Consider the following 25,249-nt stretch of genomic DNA (forward strand, 5'->3'; position numbering starts at 1 on the left):
ATAGAATTTTTAAATAAACTTTGTAGTCCTTTAGTAGCTCTCAAACTCACATGAATCCACTTCTATTCAGGTAGTTTCTTTAGACAAAGAACTTTAAATTGAATCTATATTAATAATTAAGTAAATCTTAATCTCTTCATTTCCCCTATATGGGGAGTTCTAAGTGTAATACAGTTTTATAACTAAAATGAGCTTTAGATATAAACAAATCAGCCCCCTCTGCTTTTAGATCAAAAGAATTTCCAAAATTAGTGTTAAAATGTTTATAATGGAGAATACAATGTCCTCATGGCTTATGACCACGAAGTCCATGATTTTAAGTCATTTAAAAGTTAACTGTCCTGTATTGGGTCCTAGAACAGGAAGAAAGGACAGTAGTGAAAGAAGTAGTGAATTATGAATAAAGTCTGGAATTAAATTAACAGTAATATCCCAACGTCTGTTTCATAGATTTTCCAAATGAACTCAGGGTTACATGAGATGTTAACATTAGGTGGAGCTAGGTGAGGAGTACACAATAACTCGCTACAGAACCTGAGCAACTTCTCCTTAAATTTAAAATTACTCAGAATTAAACCCTTTTTTAAAAAAGAAAAAGGTAATGACTTTGTTTCTGCTATCAAAAATGTAGCCTTCCCAGCTTCATCATGGACTAGCCATGTGCCCTTGAACGAAACACTCAGCCTCAGTGTTCTCACCTATAAAGTAGGGAGAGTAGCACTTGTTCAAGCTGCCTCACTTAAGAGAGTCCAGTAAGACGGTTAATAGGAAAGTGACTGGCAAAGTATGAAGCTTTAAACACATGAAAGAGTGATGTCAGAATTATTTTCAAGCAGTGACTACACACACAGAGTGAGCTAGAAAATTGAATCTGCCTTAAGAATAAATTATGCATTGTTAAAATCACTTTTTTCAAAAAATTATACTCCTTGCTAAATTTGCAATGGAACTGTTCCCATTCATGTAAAACTTTTGGAAAAAACTTAGTAAATATTTCTGACTTATAAACACCTTTGTATCATGTATACTAGTTACCTGAACTCTAAACAATTATTCTAAAAGTGAGATGAGGTGGACGAAGTTTTATAACAAAAGGTGATGCGGTGTCACTTATAAAAATAAAATTTTAAAGAAATGCCCAAAATGTTCAATAACAGTAAGATGTTTATGTAAATCAGGCTACTTCAAATTAATAGGGCATGATACTGTGAATAAAATGCTAATGAATAATAGAGACATGGAAGGTGAAGTATTTTTACAGTATGTTAAATGAGAAAAGCAGAAGAAAATTTTAACATACATGCCTATTTGTATAGACATATTAATATAATTTTAAAATCTAGACGGGAACACATGAAAATGGTAGAGATTTTTTCCTTTTCGTTATGTATATTTATATAATCATAAGGATATTTCAAATATTTATAATCAAGGTTAAACCCACACCACCATATTTTCCATCAACTAAACAGTTCAGAAAAAAGAGGTGGGATTTGGGGATTACTTCATAATCCAATATAATTTGTTTGTATAAGTAGAATTATCATGCTAACACAATAGGGGTTAGACTATTATGTTAAAATGTTACAATTGTTATAGATTTTCCATAAATAGCCATACCATGAGGTAAGCCTTACCCAGCTCCTACACTCACTCTGATATCAATTTCAAATTCATGTCTCCATCTAAGGAAGCAGTTTATTCTGTCCACACTTCTCCGAGAAGATTCCATGGTCTCTTCTTTCTTGATAGCCACACACAGCATGAGAGATTCCTTAGGGCCCCCCCAACAAAGGCCAGCTGTGAACTGTGTGCTCTGGGGCATCTCTTGGGACTGTGATATTGGACGTTTTCCTTGCAGCCCCAAATTACCCCCACGACCACTATTTCCATACTATTAGTTTGAATGTGAAACAGCAAAATTAATTCTAATACTAATCATTGAAAAACAATAGAAACTTCTGTTTCAACTTTGAAGTATATATAACATTCAAAGCTATGTGCAGATTTAGTACTAAGGTTGTCAGTATAAGCAGTGTCTTTGTCATTGTCTTTCATGTAATAGAGATATGAACGTATATTTTAGAATCCTTTAAATGTACATATATGTGTATATGTCCTACCTGCATATGTATATGCATAGGTAAATAAACATGGTTACTATAAATTAAAAGAATAGATTTAAATTCCATTCTTAATCATCCTCCCTGTTGTTTCTTAGTCCACTGTGTTTTTGATCCAGATTATTACTATCACGTATTTCAGCAATATTTATACGTTGTCTGTCTACCTAAGCATATCCCCTTCCCTGATAACCTGGGAAATCTCTTCTCTTCACTTTGCAGATGTTTTTCTCTCTTTCAGTGTTGCTCCACTGATTTCTCTAACTATCTCATCTTATACTCTATTCCTGGACTTAAAAAAAAATACTAACCACTCTCTCCGCCTGTATACTTCCTGATGGATGCCTGAGCCTTATTTGTTCTCTCTTAGTAGTTTAGTTTATTTTGGGAGAGAGACACAGGGCACCCCAACTAGCACCACAGCAGTTCAGAGCTTCAGTCATTTAGACATTCTTGAACAATTCTGAGACAGAAACCTAGTGCTACCTATGACATCAAACACACAGGAAAAATTTCAAAGTCAAGGCTCTGCTCTGTGATTTGAATAAATCATATTTCCTTACTCTCAATGCCCTGCCCTGAAATATTTCTGGAAACATTAAAGGACATATTATATATAGGAGCTGTGTAAATGAAAAAGCAGCACTCAAGATACCAGGCTCCTATAGCAGTATACTTTGAAATCTCAGACAAATCCCACTTCTCAGCCTAAAACTCCAGGATGGGAAGAGTATTAGGGGAGAAATGATAAATGAGAATATATTCAGAAAGCATAAATAAAGTGCCATATCAAGAGCTAGGAAAAAATATGAACTTCTTGCACTTCTAAGTTATTTGGATTTAACTTGAAGATGACAAGCTGAAGACAGATCTAGTTTCATTAGATTTTAAGTAATTGGTACTCTCAACCCAGAAAAAAGTTTCTATTACATTAGCTGTTATTTGTGCAGCATTAATTATGCATTACTTCTTATGTTTCCGCAAACTTTGCTAATATCATTATCCCCTTTATAGATGAGGTGCCTGAGAACCAGAGAGATGATGTAACTAGCCCAAGTGTGCACGTCATTGATAAACCCATGTATTATACTTGGTAGCCTGAACGCTACACTCATACTTTTAAGCACTACATTACACATTGAAACTCCCTCAGAAAATGCAAAATTGTGAATTATAAATCTCACCATGTATCAGTTCCTTGAAAACTCTGGTGATGGCAATCTCATATTCTTCATCGAGAAAAGTCCATTCAGTGGCTGGATAAAAGGTGCAGGTTGTTCCCAAGCCTTTTTTCTACACCTGAAAGAGAGAGAAAGAGCTTCACAGGCACACAAGGTGGAGAATATTCCCCACAGCTTCTCAAGTGCTGCCTTCAACGTGGTCTCAGGGAACAAAAAATAAAGATTCAAAAGTTTCCTACTTTAGTTCCAGCTAGAATTTAAAGAAGTTTCCCAGAGAGGACATGAACCTATAGTACTGTCTCTCAGTTGCCCCTGGGGTTTGAAAACTTCCCAACAGTATGAGTCTCCAAGACATGGTTTTATGTGGTCTGAGTTGCTTAACTGTTTGCAAAACTTTTATGTCCCTGAGTAATTAGGTCATTTTTTGTCTCCTACCTTTTTTTTTTTTTTTATCTGTTCTTGAGTTTCTATTTGAAGGTGCTTACATTTCCCTTTATGTTCAGGAAGAGAACACTATGTATGCTGGGAGGGAAATGCCTATGTTCTTATTAAAAGCAAGAGCTGAGTTCTGGGATAAGACACAGCATCAATCCATGAGGATAGCATATCTAGTTCTTAGGTTTGGGGACCAATGAGTGCTTATTAAAGAATAATACATTTCATGTATAAATATGCAAAAATGTATAAAAACCAACCAAACCAAACCCAGTGCCATCGAGTCAATTCCAACTCATAGCGACCCTAGACGACAGGGTAGAACTGCCCCATAGAGTTTCCAAGGAGCGCCTGGCAAATTCAAACTGCCAACCCTTTGGTTAGCAGCCATTAACCACCATGCCACCAGGGTTATAGATTAATACAAATATCTCTTTTTCTCAATAACTGATGCCTATTTTCCATGACTTTGAAACCAAGAGCCTGGTTTCTGACTCTGAGTGGAACAAATGGTTAACACACTTAGCTACTAACCCAAAACTTTGAAGTTCAATCCACATCTAGGCACCTCAGAAGAAAAGCCTGGCCATCTACTTCCACGAAATCAGTTCTTGAAAACCCTATGATGTACAGTTCTTCTCTGACACATACGGGTTCCCCGTGAGGCAGATTAGACTTGATAGCAACTGTTTTTGTTTTCTAAGATTTTTTTCTCTTTTCCTTTAATTGGAAAAGAATGAATGATAGATCCATGGAAGTTTGAGGGGAAGCCTGGATTTGACCCATAAGGCCACTTCAGAAAGGGGTCAAAACAGCTTTTTGCTCCATGTAATCTTTAAACATTTTACTTTACCTATTTCTATGGCTATTCGTACCCCACAAAAGATGCAAAATTGAAGTGATTCATCAGAAAAGTCAAGGCCTAGAAGCACCTTCACATCAGTTGCCTATGGGATTAAAGAATGTGTGTTGTTTTCTTTTTATTAAAATTTTAGATGTCTGCCTCAACCAGAAGAACTGGCCAATATGGACCACAAATGCAGTGATACAGACAGAAATCCCCAGGGAACTGCCTGAGTCACGGCGTGGAGCCTATGGAAGGTCTGGGTGATCTCGCTAGGTAGCAGGAAGAGGGGCACTCAAGGTAAAGAATGTCTTCCCCACTCTCAACACCCTCAGTCAGAGCATGGACAGGTGAGAGCTGATAAGGGCCCACACACAGCACAAGGCCAAGGAGTAGCAGGGGACCATTTTTATCCCAAAGCCCTGAACATGTGCCATGTCACCCAAATTTAGCATGTCAGCACCACTCTGGTAACCCAATGTGGTGCAATTCTGTGAAAAAAATAAATACCCAACCTGCAAAAATCATTTGCTTGCCAGATGACCCAACTGGAGCTAAGGTCCCAGCCACAGGACTTGGCATAACATCACTGGGGCTGAATAAGAGCTTATAGAGGCTGCTGGTTGACTCCACGGATGGGCTACAGTATGGAACAGCAACTTGAAAAGGAGAAATAGGAGGGGGCCCATGCAGTCAAGTCCAGGTTGGGGAGCCACATCTGGAAAGCACCTCCAGCTTCCCAATACTGGGCATTGGAGAGCTTATAAAATTTTCAGAAGACACTCCAAAGTGTGGAAGCAAGGATAGTGTTCTGCTGGCCCAGGTCTAAGGGTAACACATTGCTGTCATTTTTATACCATACTGCTGTCTAAAATATCAGTTCTCTAAATCTATGAACATAAAGTGACAATTGATGCAATTTATAGAGTCAGGGGAAAGATAATTGTTCCAGAGAGAGGGAATAGCTTATGAATGCACAGTCCCTATGGAAAGAACATAACTTGTCACTAAGAGGAACAGAAAGGGGCCACACAGACTGGAAGATCAATCAGGGGTTGCCTGTGAGAGAGGAGTTCAGAGAGGTAGGAGAGCAGTAAGATTACTGCTGCCTGATCTTCAGCAACTGTAATGTTTTACCTTACCCTGAATGACATGGAGTGCAATTGCAGTCATGATATGATCTTATTTATTGTTTAAAATCATTTCTCTGTGCTGAGGGTAGAGTATTGGGGTAGAGGGTTCAAAGATAAAAGCAGGGAGACTATGTAGGAGGTAATTGCAATAATCCAGGTGATTACAATGACGGCTTGGAATTAGGTGACAGCTCCGAAAATGATAAGAAGCTCTTGAATTTGGGATACATGTTAAAGTTAAAGCCAACAGGACTTCTGGATAGAGTGGATGTGGGGAATGAGAAAATACAAATAGATCAAATGTGCCAACAGTCAAGATGAAGGATGACATGGGTGGAATCAATCTGGGGATGGGAGCAGAACCAGGAATACAGCTTTGGGTTTGTTCAGTTTGAGATATCTATTTGTCATTTAGATGGAGATACCATGAAAGCAGGTGGATGTCCAGATTTCAAACTCAAGGAAGATTCTGGGACTTAGATATTAATTTGGGAACCTTGGTCATGTAAAGAGTATGTGAAGGCAGAGGACTACATCAACTGGGTTAAATGCTGCTTATAGATTTAATAAGATGAGAAACTAGCAATTGCTATTAAGTTTTATGTTGCAGAGGTCTGAGTTGTCCTTGAGAATAGGATTTTCAGATAGTATTAGGTATTAAAGTGTGACTGACAGGAGTTTAAAGAGAATGGAAGAAGAGAAATGGGAGACAGGCATCATAGTGATCCCTTGAGTTCTGCTGCAAAAGAGGGAGAATGAAAATGAGGTATTACATAAAAAGGAAGTGGAGTAAAAAAAAGGTTTCTTTAAGGATGAGAGAGGTAATGAATTGCTTCTTTGTTAATGTAACTATTCCAAGAGAGAGGGAGACATAGATGAAATAAAAGACAGAAGAGATTCTTAGACAAGTAAGTGTCCTTGTGTAAGCAGTGAGAAGTTGACATCCCATGCAAAAATAAAGAGAATGGTTGCCTTTGGTAAGGGTCACAGACACTTTGTTTAAAACAGCAGTTAAGAAGGCAGCATATAAGTGAATGGAGGCTGGTAGAACGATAGATATAGTTGTAGGAGTCTGGAAGTTCTCGTTTGATGGTTTAAATTATCTCAATTTAATATGAAGGAAGTACATGAATGTTTCCCATTAAGTTTGACACTTGTGGTAGTTTTTTAGGCAGATACCGTTCTTCAAATTAAAGTATCCTTCTATTCTTTTCTTTGCTAAACCTTAGTATCATGAAGAGTTGTGAACTTTTCCAATTCTAATACAAAGGTGATCATATAACTTATCAGCTGGTATTAGTAACAAGAAGTCCTGATAACAAAAGAGTAAGATCAAGATTTGTTTCAGATGTCAGGATGCCAAAAAAAAAAAAAAAAGTCAGACATTGAGCTGTTAAATAACATGCTTAATGTGTAAAGTCTATTTAACGTGAACTAATTTGGGGATCCCACAGAATGATACGAAATTTGTGAGAACTAATTAACAGGGAATATCATAGCATTAATGAACAGAACAGTTCATAAATGTAATAGATGATATAGATTCTGATATTACTTTATTTTTTAGCAGTGACTTAAACAAGTTGGAAATTTAGTTCTCTCTTACATAAATGAAGTTTGAGCCAAGTAGTATGGGGCTGGTGTTACAACTCTATGTTAGGGATATGGAATCCTTCAGTCTTGCTTTTCCGCTAACCTTAACACACATCCTCATGGTCCAAAATGGCTGCCTGAATTCCCACAACGATTCCACAGTCACAGAATTATCATTTAATATACCACCTTCATTTATATTTTATTGGCCATAATTCGTCACTTGGCCACCCCTAACTACATTGGATGCTGGGAAATGTCTTTTAGCTAGGAAGAAATGTGCCTTAAAACAAACAAACAAACATTGCCATCTCTTGAATTCTGACTGGAAAAGTTTCCAGATTTGTGATCTTTATAAGGAAAGCAGACTGCCACATCTTTCTGCTGTAGAGCAAGAGATGGTTTCGAACAAACACTCCTTACATCAGCAGCCGAAGGCTTACTTACAGTGCCACCAGGGCTGCTCAACTAGGATCAGTACTCTACAAGTAAACTTTTTTTTTTCAGTTAAAATAGCTTCAGGAAGTTCCTATTCCTGATATCAAAGATTTTTTTTCCTTCTTTCCATAAAAGTTTTTCAAAGTATGGTTTGAATGGCAAGAAGCTTAATAATCTGATTCCTGTCTTTTAGTGAATTCTTTTCATTATTATATTCTAAACAAACATAAAATTCAACTCTCCTCAGATTCCCTAAGATGATACTGAGCTGCCAACTCCAAGATATGGGTGACCCGAGGGTGCAAATAGCATTTCCTGACTCACCCATTAGTATTTTTCTGTTGCATTACATTACTGTCAGCAATACAGTTTCCAGCCCCTATAAAGTATTTGGTCAAGCCAATTTTTATTTCTTTCCTCTTGAAATTTAATTTTTTTAAGTTTAATGCTTTATTTTTCATCAGAAACCACCACCAATCTGGTCCACAATTTCCTCATGGCATTTTTCACTTCCTTATTCCTGAAAGTATAAATCAAAGGATTGAGCAAGGGAGTTACGAAGGTGTAAACTATGGCCACCATCTTGTCGAAGGAGAAAGCAGACGGAGGTCAGGCATACACAATTATGCATGGGACAAAGAATAAAACCACGATAGCAATGTGAGATCCACAGGTGGAGACAGCTTTCCGCCGTCCTTCATAGCTATGAGTTTTTAGCTAAAGCAAGATGACACAATAGGAGATGAGCAACAAGAAGAAGATTATGGTGCAGATAAACCCACTATTGGCAACCACAAAAAGGCCAAGGATGTGAGTGTCAGTGCAGGCAAGCTTCAATAATGGGTACAAATCACATAGGAAGTGATCAATAACATTGGGGCCACAGAAGGGCAGCTGGAAAGTAAAGAGAATTTGTATCACAGAATGTAGGAAGCCCCCTGTCCAGGCTACCCCCATCAGGATACCACAGAGCCTCCAGTTCATGATAGAGGGGTAGTGCAATGGTTTGCAAATGGCCACATAGCGGTCATAGGCCATGGCGGTGAGGATAATCACCTCCACTCCAGGAAAGAAGTGCTCAGCAAAGAGCTGGGTCATGCAGCCCTTGAAGGAGATGGTTTTCTTCTCATAGAGTGAGTCCACAATCATCTTTGGTGCAAATGCAGAGGAATAGCAGGCATCCAGGAAGGACAGGAAGGCCAGAAAGAAGTACACGGGGGATCCCAGGAGTGTCGGGCTGCTGATGATGGTCACCACAACTAGCAAATTGGCCCCAACAGTTGCCATGTAGCAAAACAAAAATAGAACAAATTCTATTTTTTGAACACTTGGGTTCCATGAAAGACCCAAGAGGACGAACTCAGTTACAAAGCTTTGGTTTTGCATATTTCAGAGGAAAAGGTGGAAGCTAACACAGTGATCATATAGAATCTGAAATTATGAGAAAGATATTTGTCTCAAACCAGTTTATGATATTAGTTATCAGTATAGTCATCGAAGTATTTGTGCATCCATAGTCAAAATTATTTTAAGTGCTTCCGTTGTTGTTAAGAATATAAAATATTTCTTGAGGCATCAGTCAGAACTGAGGTTAAACTCTTTAAAACAGTCAGAGTTTCACTACAGGGGAAGGGATGACAAATAGTTTTTAAAGTGGGTGCCAGCTTTGACTTGTTAGGTGTGGCTACCTAGAGTGAAATGTTGAGGAGGATTCTGAAGCACATCCAAAATCCGAGGAAAGGAGGACTATAATGTATTAGTTATGTCTCCCATTGACATGGCATGGGAACCAGGATGACTTGAATGGGAAATGCATCTCTCTCAGGAGACTGCCTTACCTACAAATAAAAGAACAGCTAACATGGATTTTAACAGGCAATTGGAAATCATGCCTACTCCCCCAAATATTTCTTTAAAAATTAGAGCTGAACTGGGCCTCTAAGATGAATTAATTCATTTCTTATCAACAATAAAGACCAACAGAAAATTCCCTAACTGTATGTTTAACAAAAATAAGGATGCATTAAGTTTTGGGTTACCTTTGTTTTTGTTTTAGTCATCATTTTAAAATGTAAACAGAAGCTGACAAAAATAATAAAGCTCACTTCAAAGTGTTCTGCTCATGACTGAGTGAAATAATGCAAGGAAAAAAGCAATTGCTCAGAGCCTAGTGTCTAGGATACTGTCCATGTGAGGTCTTATTATCCCTATTTTGCTATTAGCTAAGTTATAGTTTGAGAGTTCAAGAAATTAACAAAAGGTAGATCTGGGATTTTCTGGTGCCACAGCCAAAGTCCATTCCACTGGATCCATAAAGAAAGTGGTGAGAACGTTTCTTTTCTAGGGAGAACTTCAGAGTAAGGATGGCCTTTCTACAGTCTCCACACACCTCTCAAGGTTAAAACCTTCTGATTCATTTGCTCATGTTTAAATTAGACACCTCAAGGAAAAGAAACTCCACATGATTTATAACAAGAAGGTAATGGCCCGACTATATATATACACACACACACATCAAATACATATACAAAGGGCAACAACCATAGAAGTAAAGAATAGAAACAACATGTTCAACATAAGCCAGTCTTTATTAATTCTTTAATTAATTAAGACTTTATTAATTCTTAACCTATTGCTTAAACAATGTGACTCAATACGATCAAGTGCAAGTCCTCACGGTTTATTTTTTTCACAATTATATAACATTATTGTAAAATAGTTCATGCATTGCTTACCTAAGCATCTCATAACTACGATGAGGGCTAATTCTGAAAATGTGAAAGCTTTGCTTATGGCAAAGAAGTGTTGCAGATTGTGGTTATTATTATCTCACTCAGTAAACCAGCTGCTTTCCCCATAGAAAGCATTTCCATGACTCAACCAGATAATTACTTCAACTTCTGACTTCATTTTCCATAGGTAGACACAGCTTTGAAGGATGAGTGTGTCCTCCTTTATACCTATAACAGAAATTTATCACTCAAATCATTTACGGAATTACATGTTTGCTAAAGAGATGAATAAAATACTTGTGGGGTTTATATCAGTAAACTGATTTTGTTGAATGCCACTTAGAATTGACAAATAAAACTAATGAATATACAATTTTACAGGTTAATGTCATCTGTTTGCTTTTAAACAGCCATTTTCCTTATGTTCTCAGGGACCTAGGCAATCCTAAATTGTGCCAGCACAGATAGCTCCATATCTAGCTGTAAGCGGTTACCCAGAAAACAAAGCATAAAACAACCCCAAAAGGGTCATTGGGTCTGTCAACAACCATATATTAAAATATAAAGATTATCAGTAGAATAAAGGGTTAACCTAACCGCAGAAGGCCATAACCACAACAGGCCAATTTGTTTCTCAGGATCCATAGGGCTTTAAACACTAAGAAATTGTATCAAAGGGGTAGGGCTGAGTGCTCTAACTTGTTCAATGGACTGAGGAAGTGCTTACCAAAAGTAAGTAACAATTTACCCCAGGAAGCTTGTTGGAGATCTGCCCTATATCACAGGTAGCCCACACCACAGAAAGCAATTACTACATGACAGAGCCAGGACCCCTGAGCCAACAGACCAAATTGTTAGAAAAGAGAAACAAGAAAATGCCTCCCAATCATGATCTTAGTTCTTTGTCTTTCCATTAACCCATGATAGTCTGTAAGTCATTTACTCATAGGTAATTGTTCCAAGGATTGTAAAGAGCCAGTTGAAACACCCTGACTCTTGATGAATCAGCACCTGTCAAAATTGTATAAAAAGCACTTATTGATTATCCTTCTTTGGATTTTGGTTTGTTTGTAGCCTGAGTGCTTACACCCAATTTCCGTCTTTTGTTTTCTGATATCACAATAAAAAACTCTGTTGCAGAAGGCTTTAGTGAAAGTTATCACTCTACAACAGATACAGGATTCAACAGTGGTCAGTTTAGCATAGGACAAAAGTAAGAGAGACAATGAAGTGAAATAAGTAAGGGCATCAACTTCAGACTCATACAGGCTTGGATTCAAATCCAAGCTCTTCTATTTAGTTATGCTTCATGGAACAAGTTACTTCAAATCCTTGTTTTCCACTTCTGAAAAGTGAGCTAATAAGTATGCCTATTTATAGAATCAGGTAACACAATACACATAAATACATTCAACAGGAGATCAAGCCCCAGACCACTGACACAGAAGAGAACTGTCAACATTTTTACTTACACTTAATTCCCCCTTTATCATGAACAGGGCTGACAATTACTTTTACTGATAAGCTCTTTCCCTTGTTCTTTTATTAATTTAAAAATGGAAATTATTTTATTTGGTCACAGTGTTGGTATGCCAATTTTTTAATGCATAGAACATTTGAATGACCTTTGTAATCCTTTAGTAGCTCTCAAACCCACATGAGTCCATTTCTACTTCAGGCAGCTTCTTTATACAAAGAAAATCAAGTTGTCTGTACATTAATTGATCCTAATTTATATTAATGATTAAATAATTCTGAAAATGCAAAAATTTGCTTTATAAATCTCACCATATATCATGTTCCTTTCTGAAAATTCTGGTGATGGCAATCTCCTATTCTTTAACTGAGAAAAGTCCATTCAGCAGCTGGATAAAATGGGAATGCCATTTCCAAGTCTTATTTCTACATCTAAGAGAGAGAGAAAGTCTCACAGGCACGCAAGGCACAGAATGTTCCCCACTGCTTCTCAAGTGCTGTTTCCAATTTGGTGTCATGGAACAAAACGCAGAGAAGCAAAGGTCTCCTCCTTTATTTCCAACTGGAATTTAAAGAGGTTTCCCTGAGAGGACAGGAACCTGTAGAACTGCCTCTCAGTTGCCTCCCGGGGGTTTGAAACGTTTCAGTCAGCATGATTATCCAAGACACTTTTACGTGGTTTGAAGTACTTAAGCACTGGCAAATTTCTATGTCCCAAATGAATTGGGAATTTTTTTTTTAAATCTCTTCCTGAGATTCTGTGTGAAGATGCTTTCACTTCCCTTTATGTTCAGGAATATAGCAATGTGTATGCTGGGGTGGAAACGCCTATGTTCCTGCAAAATGCAAGAGCTGAGTTCTGGAATAAGGCACAACATCTATCCATGAGGAGTCAAAAAAATATTTTTTATCAATGAGAGCAGTAACAGATTGCTTCTTTCATGATGTAACTGATCCAGTAGGGGGGGAAATATGGATGAAATAATAGACAAAGGAGATTCTTAGACAAAAGTCCTGTGTAAGCAGTGAGGAGATAAAGTCACGTGTAAAAGTATAGAAAGACCGGTTGTCTTTGGCAAGGGTCCCAGATACTTCATTTACAGTAGCAGTTAAAAGGCAGGATATAAGTGAATGGATGCTCGTAGACTGATAGATACAGTTGTGCGAGTCTGGAAGTTTTCTTTTGATGGCTTAAATTATCTCAGTGAAATAGAATATTCATCTAATGTTTCCAATTAAGATGGATTTTTCTGGTAGTTTTTTAGGTGGATATCTTTTTCCAAATTAAAGTTTCTTTCTATTTCCACTTTATTAAACATTTTTATCATGAGTAGCGGTGAATTTTTCAAATTTTAATATAGATATAACCATGTATTTTACAAGCTAAGATTAGGAAACCCAAATCCCTATAGGAATCCTGGTGGCACAATAGTTAAGCATTTAGCTGCTGTCTTAGTTATCTAATGCTGTTGTTACAGAAATACCACAAGTGGATGGCTTTAGTAAACAGAAATTCTGTAACTCACAGTCTAGAAGACAAGAAATCTGAAATCAGGGCACCAGCTCCAGGGTAAGGCTTTCTCTCTCTGCCTGTTCTGGGGGAAGACCCTTGGCATCAATCTCCTCCTGGTCTAACAGCTTCTAACAGTTTCTTAGCACAGGAACCCCAGGTCCAAAGGACATGCTCCAATCCTCATTCTTCATTCTTGGTGGTGTGAGGTCCTCTTCCTCTCTGCTTTATTCCCACTCTTATATCTCAAAAGAGATTCACTAAAGATACAATCTAAACTTTTGGATTGAGTCCTATCTTATTAACATAACTGCCCCTAATCCTTCTTCCCCTGTGAGTCTGTAGTATTGTGGAGGCCTCCATGTTGCTATGATGCTGGAGGTTATGCCACCAGTATTCAAATACCAGCAGGGTCAAGCATGGTGGACAGGTTCCAGCTGAGCTTCGAGGCTAAGACAAACTAGGAAGAAGAATAGCAGCAGAACATTGTCTAATATAGTGCCTGAAGATGAGTCCCTCAGTTTGGAAATCACTCAAAATACAACTGGGGAAGAGCTGCCTCCTCAAAGCAGAGTCAACCTTAATGATGGAGTCAAGCCTTCTAAACCTTCATCTGATGATGTGGCATGACTCAGAATGGGAAGAAACAGCTGCAGACATCCATTAATAATCCAAACATGGAATGTACAAAGCATGGATCTAGGAAAATTAGAAATTGTCAAAAATTAAATGGAAAACAAAAACATTGATATTCTAGGCATTAGTGAGCTAAAATGGACTAGTATTGGCTATATTTTGAATTGGACAATCATATGGTCTACCATGCTGGGAATGACAAGTGGAAGAAGAATGGTGTTGCATTTACTATCAAAAAGAACATTTCAAGATCTGTTCTGAACTATAACGCTCTCAGTGATAGGATAATATCCATATACCTACCAGACCAGTTAGTACGACTGTTCTTCAAATTTACCCACAAACCACTAAGGTCAAAGATGAAGAAGTTAAAGATTTTTTACCATCTTCTGCAGGCTGAAATTGATCAAACATGCATTGATAAATACTGGTGATTGGAATGTGAAAGCTGGGAACAAAGAAGGATTGGTAGTTGGAAAATATGGCCCTGGTGATAGAAATGATGTCCAGGATAGTGTGATAGAATTTTTAAGACAAATGACTTATTTGTTGTAAATACCTTTTTTTCAACAATATAAACAGTAACTATACACTTGGATCTCACCAGTGCAATACACAGGAATAAAATCGACTACATGTGTGGAAAGAGGTAATGGAAAAGCTCAATATCATCAGTCAGAAGAAGTCCAGGGGGCGACTGTGGAACAGACAATCAATTGCTGGTATGCAATTTCAAGTTGAAGCTGAAGAAAATTAGAACAAGTCCACAGGAGCCAAAGTACAACCTTAAGTATACCCCACCTGAATTTAGAGATCATCTCAAGAACAGATTTGACTCACTGAACACTAATGAATGAATATCAGACCAGTTGTGGAATGACATCAAGGACATCATACCTAAAGAAAGCAAAAAGTCATTAAAAAGACAGAAAAGAAATAAAAGACCAAAATGGATGTCAGAAGGAAGTCCAAAAGTTGCTCTTGAATGTTGAGTAGCTAAAGGGAAAGGAAGAAATGATGAAGTAAAAGAGCTGAACAGAAGACTTCAAAGGATGATTATAGAAGACAAAGTAAAGAATTATAATGACATGTGCAAAGAGCTGGACATAGAAAGCCAAAAAGGAAGAATATGCTCAGCATTTCTCAAGCTGAAAGGACTGAAGAAAAACTTCAAGCCTTGAGTTGCAATATTGAAGGATTCTACAGGGAAAATAGTAAGCAGTGCAGGAAGCATCAAATGAAGATGGATAGAATACACAGTCACTCTACCAAAAAGAACTGGTCTCTGTTCAACTGTTTCAGGAGGTAGCATATGATCAGGAATAGATAGTACTAGAGGAAGTGGTCCAAGCTGCATTGAAGGCATTGGTAAAATCAAGGGTCCAGGAATTGAGGGAATACCAATTGAGCTGTTTCAACAAATGGATGCAGTGCTGGAAGTGCTCATTCACCTACGCCAAGAAATCTGGAAGACAGTTAGTTATCTGGCCAAGTGACTAGAATACATTCACATTTATGCCTATTCCAAAGAAAGCTGCTCCAACTGAATGGGGAACTTACTGAACAATATCATTAACATCACACACAAGTAAAATTTTGCTGGAGACCATTCAAAAGTGGCTGCAGCAGTACATTGACACAGAACAGCCAGATATTCAAGCAGGATTCAGAAGAGAACATGGAACCAGGCACATTATTGCTGATGTCAGATGGATCTTGGCTGAAAGCAGAGAATATCAGAAAGATATTTACCTGGGTTTTATTGACTATGCAAAGGAATTTGACTGTGTGGATCATACCAAATTATGGATAACATCTCGAGGAATGAAAATTCCAGAACACTTAATTGTGCTGATGAGGAACCTGTACATAGATCAAGAGGCAGTCCTTTGAATAGAACAAGGGGATATTGCTTGTTTTAAAGGCAGGAAAGGTGTGCATCAGTGTTGCATCTTTTCACCATTCTTATTCAATCTGTATGCTGAGCAAATGAAACAAGAAGCTGGACTATATGAAGAAGAATGAGGCATCAGGATTGATGAAGACTCATTAACAACCCACAATTTGCAGATGACACATCCTTGCTTGCTAGCATGAAGGAGACTTGAAGCACTTACTGATGAATATCAAAGACCACAACCTTCGGTATGAATTGTGCTTCTTCATAAAGAAAACAAAAATCCTTATAACTGAACCAATAAGCAACATCATGATAATTGGAGAAAAGATTCAAGTCAAGGATTTCGTTGTACTCGGATCCACAATCAACACCCGTGGAAGTAGCAGCCTCATAAGCAAGTATGGTAAGACTATGTCTCACATACTTTGGACATATTATTAGGAGGGAGCAGTCCCTGGAGAAGGACACCAGGCTTAGTAAAGTAGAGGATCAGTGAAAAAGAGAAGACCTTCAACCAGATGGATTGACAGTGGCTGCAACAATGGACTCAAGCATAAGGATTTTGAGGATGGCGCAGGACCGGGCAGTGTTTCGTTCTGTTGTGCATAGGGTTGCTATGAGTTGGAACTGACACGAGGGCACCTAACAACAACAACAACAACTTGGAGGATGCATAGAACAGATAAAAAAATTGTGAGATCTAATCGATAGGTAATATTACATGAATGGTCAGAACAACTCATGTAATACAAGATGTAGATTCTGAGCGTACTTATTTTTTTTTTAAACAGTGACTTAAACGAGACAGAAATGAATTTTCCTCTTACATAAAGGAAGCTTGGGGCAAGTTGTGTGGGGCTGGTATGGCAGCTCCGCAACATCAGGCTTACAGGCTCCTTCTGTTTTGCTTTTCTGCTAACCTTAACACACATCCTCATGGTCCACCATCGCTGCTTGAATTTCCACCAAAATTCCACATTCACAGAATTACCATTTATATTATGACTTTCATTTACATTTCATTGGCCAGAACTTAGTCATGTGGCCACACCTAGATACGTGAGATGTTGGGAATTGTAGTCTTTTAACTAGGCAGTAGTATGTCTTAAAAAAAAAAAAAAAGGAGAAAACAAAACAAAATCTGTTGCCATCCAGTTGATTCTGACATACATCAACCCTATAGGACAGGGTAGAACGCCCCCTTCGGTTTCCAGGGTTGTGGTCTTTATGGAAGCCAACTGCCATATTTTTCTCCTTTGGAGCAGCTTTGCTTCATAGCCAAGCATTTAACCATGGTGCCACCAGGTCTCCTTAGTTATGTGTCTAGCTAGTACTATAAATGGGAGTTCTATTACTAAAAGTGAAGAGAAGAACAGGTGTTATGGACTGAATTGTGTCCCCAGAAATAAGTGTTATAAATCCTAACCCCAATGCCTGTGATTATAATCCAATTTGAGAATGGGTTTTCTTTGTTGTGTTACTGAGGCTGTATCAGCGTTTGCTAACCCGGATTAACCTGTTGCCCTCCAGAGGATTCTGACTGTAGCGACCCTACACGACAGAGTAGAACTGCTCCATAGAGTTTTCAAGGAGTGCTCAGTGGATTCAAACTGTCAACCTTTTGGTCAGCAGTCGTAGCTCTGAACCACTACGCCATCAGAGTTTGCATTAGCGCAGGGTGTGTCTTAAATCAATTTCTTCTGAGATATAAAAGAACAGATTGAGCAAGCAACAAAGCAAATAGAGTTGGAGGAAGATAAAAGCCATGCCACACGAGATGTCCAAGGAATAGAAGCTGAAAGTCAAAAAGACCTCCCTCTAGAGCCAGGAGAGAAAGCCTTCCCCCATAGCCAGCACCTTGAATTCAGAGTTCTATCATCCTAAACTGTGACAAAATAAATTTCTCTTTGTCAAAGCCGTTCACTTGTGGTATTTCTGTTATAGCTGCAGCAGATAATTAAGTCAATAAGACCTCTGCCTCACCATGATTGCCTTAGACCAGAGATTCGCAAACTATACCCTAAAGGCCAAATTTGGCTTTCCACCTACTTTAGTTGTTTTTTCTTTCTTTTTTTTTTAATTGTTAAAAGTATATTTATAACAAAACATTTGCCATGTCAACAATTTTTACACTTACAGTTCAGTGATATTTGTGTTGTACAACAATCACTATTATCCATTTCTAAATATTTTCATCATCCTTAACAGAAACTCAGTGCCGCCTAAGCAATGACTTCTCATTTTCTCCTCCTTTCTGCTCCTGGTAAAACTAATAAACTTTATACACTTGCCTATTTTGTAAATATTTCATATAAGTGGGATCACATAATATTTGTTCCTTTTGTAACTCACTTATTGCAATCAGCAGAATGTTTTCCAGCTTCATCCATGTATCAGGACTTTTTCTTTTTATGGTGAGTAATACTCTGCCTTATGTATGTAACACATTTAGTTTATCTATCTGAGCCTACTTTTAACACTAGGAAAATTCCCCAACAGATCAAAAATATTTAAGGTGAGGAATCTCATTTTGGTCCCTCCAGTAATTACATTCTATAAATGAAATAAGAAAATGATCATCATAAGGTTCTTACACAGGAAGACTTATTATGCTGTCACATACTTTTTCTCCTTCATCAACATGGAGCAAGGTGAACAAATATAAAATGAATCCAGGTATTTAATTCTAAAATATTGTAAGCAGGCAGCAAATGTTATATTCTACTACAGGTATAACAAAAGTTAAATGGAAGCTATGTGCAAAGGTCGCAGTACTAAGTTTCTAGAGTCATCAAAAAACCCACGAAAGATTTCGTTTTTAGTTGTTATTCCAATAGAGTCATGCTGACGTCCGTGTTCTTTTTGGACTTAACGGTTAAAAAATAATAGGATCCTGCTTATCAAGGCCCTGCCTAGTTCCCATATCTCATCCTGTACCAAATTCCCCCTTCCCCTCTGTGTACCAATTACCCAGATCTTAACTTCAGGCTAGTTGCTGCGTTAGGATTTCTGCATAAGCTTTTTTTTTGCCTGGGATTCTTTTCCCATTGATTTGTTTTGTGCTCCTTCTGTCTCATCATTCAGACCCTAATTTAGAAGCCACCTCTCAAAAAAGACCTGTGTCTACCTAAATAGAATGCCCATCACGTATACCACTCTATTATAATTTACTAAGAGTCTGCTATCACTATATGACTTTATTATCATCTTACATATATTTTTGTCTCCTCTGTTGGAATATAAGCTCCAAGAGGAAAGCAAAGCTGATTGTCATATAGACCACCGTATACCCAGCACAAACTCAGCAATTATACCTCAATAATGAATAAACCTGGTGGTTAAGGAAAATTGTTGGCGGTTGTTATAGCTAGATAACTATGGTACATATAAATTTTGTACTTAAAAATAAAAATATTGATTTAAATGCTGTGCTTTGTTTTAAATACTATAACTGATCATTACAATTATTGTCATCATATATATCACATGTATTTGTCTTAATAAGAAAATGATAGCAATATAAAATCCTGCTATGACCTTTGACTTCCCATAGACCGAGTCCGGGGAGGACTTTAGAAAAGAAACTGTGTCTCTGTGGTGACAGCTTTTCCATAACAGGATCAGGGAGAAAATTAACACCCTTTGTATTTAGAAACCCACATTTAGAAGGTAACAGCAGGAATCATTCTCCCATAGTTAAAAATAAAATAGGTCAATATCATTTCTCTTGTTCCATATCTGTTGCTGTCAAGTTGATTCTGACTGACAGCAAGCTTACAGTAGAACTGTCCCATAAGATTTGCTAGGCTGTAATCTTTATAGAAGCAGATTGCACATCTTTCTTCCCCAGAGCAGCTGGTGGATTTGAACCATCAACCTTTCAGTTAGCAGGTGAGTACTTAAGCAATGTGCCACCAGGACTTCTTTCTTGTCCAATAAAGAATGTATAATTTCATGACACAGTCACTGTCGTTGTTGTTTGTTGTTGTTAGGTGCCGTCAAATCGGTTCTGACTCATAGTGACCCTATGCACAACAGAAAAGAAACACCAACCGGTCCTGAGCCATCCTCACAATCGTTGTTATGCTTGAGCTCATCGTTGCAGCCACTGTGTCGATCTACCTCGTTAAGGGTCTTCCTCTTTTCCACTGACCCTGTACTCTGCCAAGCATGATGTCCTTCTCCAGGGACTGATCCCTCCTGACAATATGTCCAAAGTATGTAAGACGCAGTCTCTCCATCCTTGCTTCTAAGGAGCATTCTGGCTGTACTTCTTCTAAGACAGATTTGTTCGTTCTTTTGGCAGTGCATGGTATATTCAATATTCTCCGCCAACACCACAATTCAAAGGTGTCAACTCTTCTTCGGTCTTCCTTATTCACTGTCCAGGTTTCACATGCATATGATGTGATTGAAAATACCATGAATTAGGTCAGGCGCACCTTGGTCTTCAAGGTGACATCTTTGCTCTTCAACACTTTAAAGAGGTCCTTTGCAGCAGATTTACCACATGTCTGTCAGTTTGTCATACTGTGGGGGCTTGCGTGTTGCTGTGATGCTGGAAGCTATGCCACCAGTATTCAGATACCAGCAGGGCCACCCATGGAGGACAGGTTTCAGTTGAACTTCCAGACTAAGACAGACTAAGAAGAAGGACTGGCAGTCTACTTCTGAAAAGAATTAGCTGGTGAAAACCTTATGAATAGCAGCAGACAAAGACACTAGATTCTAAAATCTCTTGACTCCTGCATGAGTGGCTCTTAGTCTGTTTCCATAAATGATAACAAAAGGCAGTGGAGAATTAACCATATGGGGCAGCTCTACTCTCTCCTGTCGGGTTGCTATGAGTTGGAATAAACTCGACAACAATCAGTTTGTTTGTTTTTTTTGGAGTGGCCTCCATATTAAATAGCACACCACTAAACTGAGATTATGCTTGCCTTCAAAAAGGACATTTTGTAGCACAAAAACCAGGAGAATTCTAACTCCTTAGGTGTTTATATGTATTTATCTTTCCCAATTTTTCCCAACCATAGGATTTAAAAAGATTAAAAATCAACAACTAAGTCTCTTTTAGACTGACATTTATTGGATAATATTTATTACGCATCTGCTAGTTGACTAGAGGAGTCCCTTAGTGGTACAAACGGTTAATGCTCTCTGCTGTTAATGAAAAGTTTGAAGTTTTAAGTCCACCCAGAGATGCCTCAGAAAAAAAAGACCTGGCAATCAACTTCTGAAAAAAAATCAGCCCTTGAAAGCCCTACAGATCTCAGTTCTACTCCGACACACATAGGGCTGTCATGAGTCAGAATCAACTCCATGGCAACTAGTTAGCTGACTGGAAGTGTATGCACCACTAGGTTTGCAACATGAATGAATAAACACCATCCCTGTCCTAACAATTACAATTTTGTGGAGAAAACAGAGAAAATAAAAACACACTTACTTATTAAGTAAGTACAGTTTTTCCTTATTTATCGTAAGGATATAAATGGGATGGAAAGCGAGAGAATAACTGAAAGAAATTACTAGAGACAAGACTTCTTGAGGAGGTGGGTGGTCATCTGAAAATGAAATTTATATATATATATCTATATATATAGGATTTAGCCAACTGAAGCATCTGGAGAAGGAGATGCCATCAGACAGAAGTGTGAGAACAAAAGTCATGAACTGAGAAAAGCTCGGATTCTCCAAAAATCAGTTTAAAAAAAAAAAAGAAGAAAAGAAAGACAAAGGGGGCTAGAGCCTTGTGAAAATGATGAAGCACAAAAGGTACCAGAGAGGTAGGCAGCAATGTGGTTAGGCAGAGTACTGCAGTGTCTTGAGCAGATTTGTATGCTTAAAAGATGCCACTTAGTATTATACATGCAAGAGATTTGATTGAATGCGGAGCATGAGACCTCACTGTACCTAAGGGAAAAATTTGTGCTTGGCAGGGAAGCTAGTGACAATCCAGGATTTGTTGCCTCTTCCAGAGTTTCTTCATGGCATTTTTCACCTCTGCATTCCTCAGGGTGTAGATCAAGGGATTTAACATGGGTGCAACAATGGTAAAGGACACAGCCATTGCTTTGTCTATGGGATCAGTGGCCACAGGTCTTACATACAAGAAAATGCATGGCACAAAGAACAAGACAATCACTGTGAGGTGGAAGCCACAGGGGGAGAGGGCTTTGCGCCGCCCTTCAGAGCTGCAAGACTTCAAGGAGCAGAGGATGACCACGTAGGAGGCAACAAGGATAAGGAAGATGGTCACACACATCACCCCACTGTTGAGGATGACCAAGAGGCCCAGCATGCAGGTATCCATGCAGGCCAGTGTCAGCAATGGAAATAAATCACACATAAAGTGATCAATGGCATTGGGACCACAGAAGGGTATTTGGTACATGAAGAGAAGCTGTATGGTTGCATGCATGGACCCACCTACCCAGGCCCCTCCAGCAGCAGGCAGCACACCTGAGAATTCATGATAGTTATGTAGTGCAGGGGCTTACAGATGGCCACGTAGCGATCATAGGCCATCACAATGAGAAGGATGATTGACACCCCACCAAAGAAATGTTCTGCAAAGAGCTGGATCATGCAGCCTTTCAGGGAGATGGTAGCACTCTCAGAGAAGGAATCCACAATCATCTTGGGAGCTATGACAGAAGAATAGGTGGCATCCATGAGTGACAAAGAAGTAAGGAAAAAATACATAGGTGACCTCAGACTCTGACTTGCAGTCATAGTTACTGCAATGAGTAAGTTTCCCAGTACGGTGGCCACATACATGATTAGAAGCACAGCAGAGAATATTTTCCGTAGCTCTGGGTTCTTTGTAAGACCCAAAAGAATTAATTCATTTACATTGTTTTGATTTTGGTTTTCCATTTACTGTCGGCTGATGTAAGTACACAACTATGAGCTGGAAAATCTGCAAGAGCAATTTTTTTTAATTATTGTAAAAATGTAATAATACAAACGCAACATTTGTCAATTCAATATTTTTCACATGTACAATTCACTGATAGCAATTACATCAATCGTGTTGTTTAACCATTACCAATATTCGTTGCCAAATATTCCATTCCATTAACAGAAACTGAATGTTTCCTAAGTAATGATTCCCCCTTTCATCCTCTCTCCTTCCCCTGGTAGCTACTGTTAAACTCTGATCTCTATGCATTTGCCTATTCTGGGTGTTTCATATTAGTCAAAAGACATACAGCATTTGTCCTTTGCAAAAGCAATATTATTATTTCTTTTTATTTTGCTTTAGGTGAAAGTTTACAGCTCAAGTCAATTTCTCATTCAAAAATTTATACACATTTGCAAACCTCACAATGTGACAGCAATATTATTTTTAATTGATAATCACCAGGTGTTAGGCATTTTTTGTGCCTCATCTCACACTCTCTTGACTTATCTTTCCAACCATTGCCCTCGCAACCAGCTGTTCACAATTATAGCCTGACAGTAGTTTGATTCTACAAATTGATCTAACACTACCTCCTCTCACAGTCATATCTGTTGCATTCTGTCCATGCACTTGCTGCTTGACATATTTTGGAGACCCTGATACATCATTCTCACACAAACACACACTTAGAAATATGAGGGATTTCACATTCCAGAGGGAAACTTGATCATTTGGAAATAGGAGCCAGAAGATAAATGGTAACCAGCTTAACTCAACCTTGGGTTAACTTGCTTTCCTTCCCTCTTTCACTCTTCCAAGTTCCTCCATCCTGTTTCCCAGAATAAACCACCTATATACAAGCTCTTCTCTTAGCCTCTTCTTGGGGCCCAAGCTAGGATGCTGACCTTTAATCACTAGACATCCATGAACTTGGGAATTTTCATTCATTTATTTCACATATTTATTGAGCCCCTAGAATGTGCTACTTGGAAAGCCTACAAGACAGAGAGGCCATATCCCAAGGAATCTCTACTTATTAAGGCCTATCCTCTGCTCCTCCCATCTACATTTCTTCCTTTTCAAATTGGCCTAGTGTTGTCATTGTTATTATTAATATCATTATGTATTTATAATATTCAATGAGTCTTTACTATGTCTCAGGCAGAAGAATATCCTATGAGATATTTCTGTCATTTTAGAGTTAAGATACTGAAGTTTAAAAACAAAAACAAAAACTCATTGCTATCAAATTGATTCCAACTCTTAACAACTCTATAGGACACAGTAGAACTGCCCCATAGGGTTTCCAAGGAGTCTGGTGGATTTGAACTGCTGAACTTTTGGCTAGCAGCTATAGCTCTTGGGGTGAAAAAAAATGATATCAAGGTCATCATATTACTAGTAAACACAGAAGCCAGATTTTTCTGGTTCTAAAATCATTTCCATTAACAAATTATATTGCATCTCTTATTCTAGTATCGAGAGCACAATATGTGTGAACCACTGTTTCATGATATAATTTCACTTTTCTAATATCCAATGAAATAGATATATTCTTCCCGTACTCACCAGAACATTCAACAAGTCTACAGTAAAGAACATGTTCTGCTTATATACATTAAGTACCCAGTCCTGAACCTATAAATTACAATGACTGACTGACTGCCCAATTGTTTCTGGTAATTTCCCAGATGTGCTGCTTACAGAAAATAAAACTTAATTCTCTTTCTCTGTTCCAGTAAGACCCAGGTTCACAGAGTGATAGACACGATCTCTGCACATAAGCATAGTGTATATCATTCCTTCCATTCTTCCTTGGGAAGGGGGACTCTCAGATAGAACAAAGGGATCTAAAGATGAACCAAAGTATCAATAAATCAACTCTTTTATTATTTTTTTTAATTTATTACACGCTAGCAATGTGCTTGGTCTGCTTTATGCATTATCTCTCTTTTTTTTTCCCCCCCCGTATCACAGGAAATGGGTGCTATCATGAATCCCATCTTGAGGATAAGGAAACTGAAGCTTAAAATCATTATCTCATTTATGATGAGTGTGGGTTATGTATCCAAGTATCTTATTTTGAAGCACAAGTGCTTCACCGTTACACTCTACCACTGAAGAAGTGATCAGCAGCCTCTATTAGCTAGATGCAATTGTTTCTGTAGCAAAGAACAAATGATATGGTAAAAGCACTGTTTCAGTAGGCAGCAAACTCCCCTTTACTAAGGGTACTTGAGAACAGGCTGTCTTTTCCTTGGCAGGAATGTAGAAAGGGCATTGCTTTTTTATAAACTACATGTCCTCTAAATACTAAGAGTCCCATTCTTAGCATCAC

General features: G+C 38.1%; 2 pseudogenes; both read right to left on the reverse strand.

Annotated features, from left to right (window-relative positions):
- Positions 1-8,197: 8,197 nt before the first annotated feature.
- Positions 8,198-9,133, reverse strand: LOC135231938 (olfactory receptor 4C15-like; annotated as a pseudogene).
- A 12,815-nt stretch (positions 9,134-21,948) lies between these two features.
- Positions 21,949-23,490, reverse strand: LOC135232123 (olfactory receptor 4C6-like; annotated as a pseudogene).
- Positions 23,491-25,249: the final 1,759 nt, after the last annotated feature.

Source organism: Loxodonta africana, chromosome 7 (assembly GCF_030014295.1).
Source record: "Loxodonta africana isolate mLoxAfr1 chromosome 7, mLoxAfr1.hap2, whole genome shotgun sequence".
In the NCBI taxonomy this organism is placed as follows: domain Eukaryota; kingdom Metazoa; phylum Chordata; class Mammalia; order Proboscidea; family Elephantidae; genus Loxodonta; species Loxodonta africana.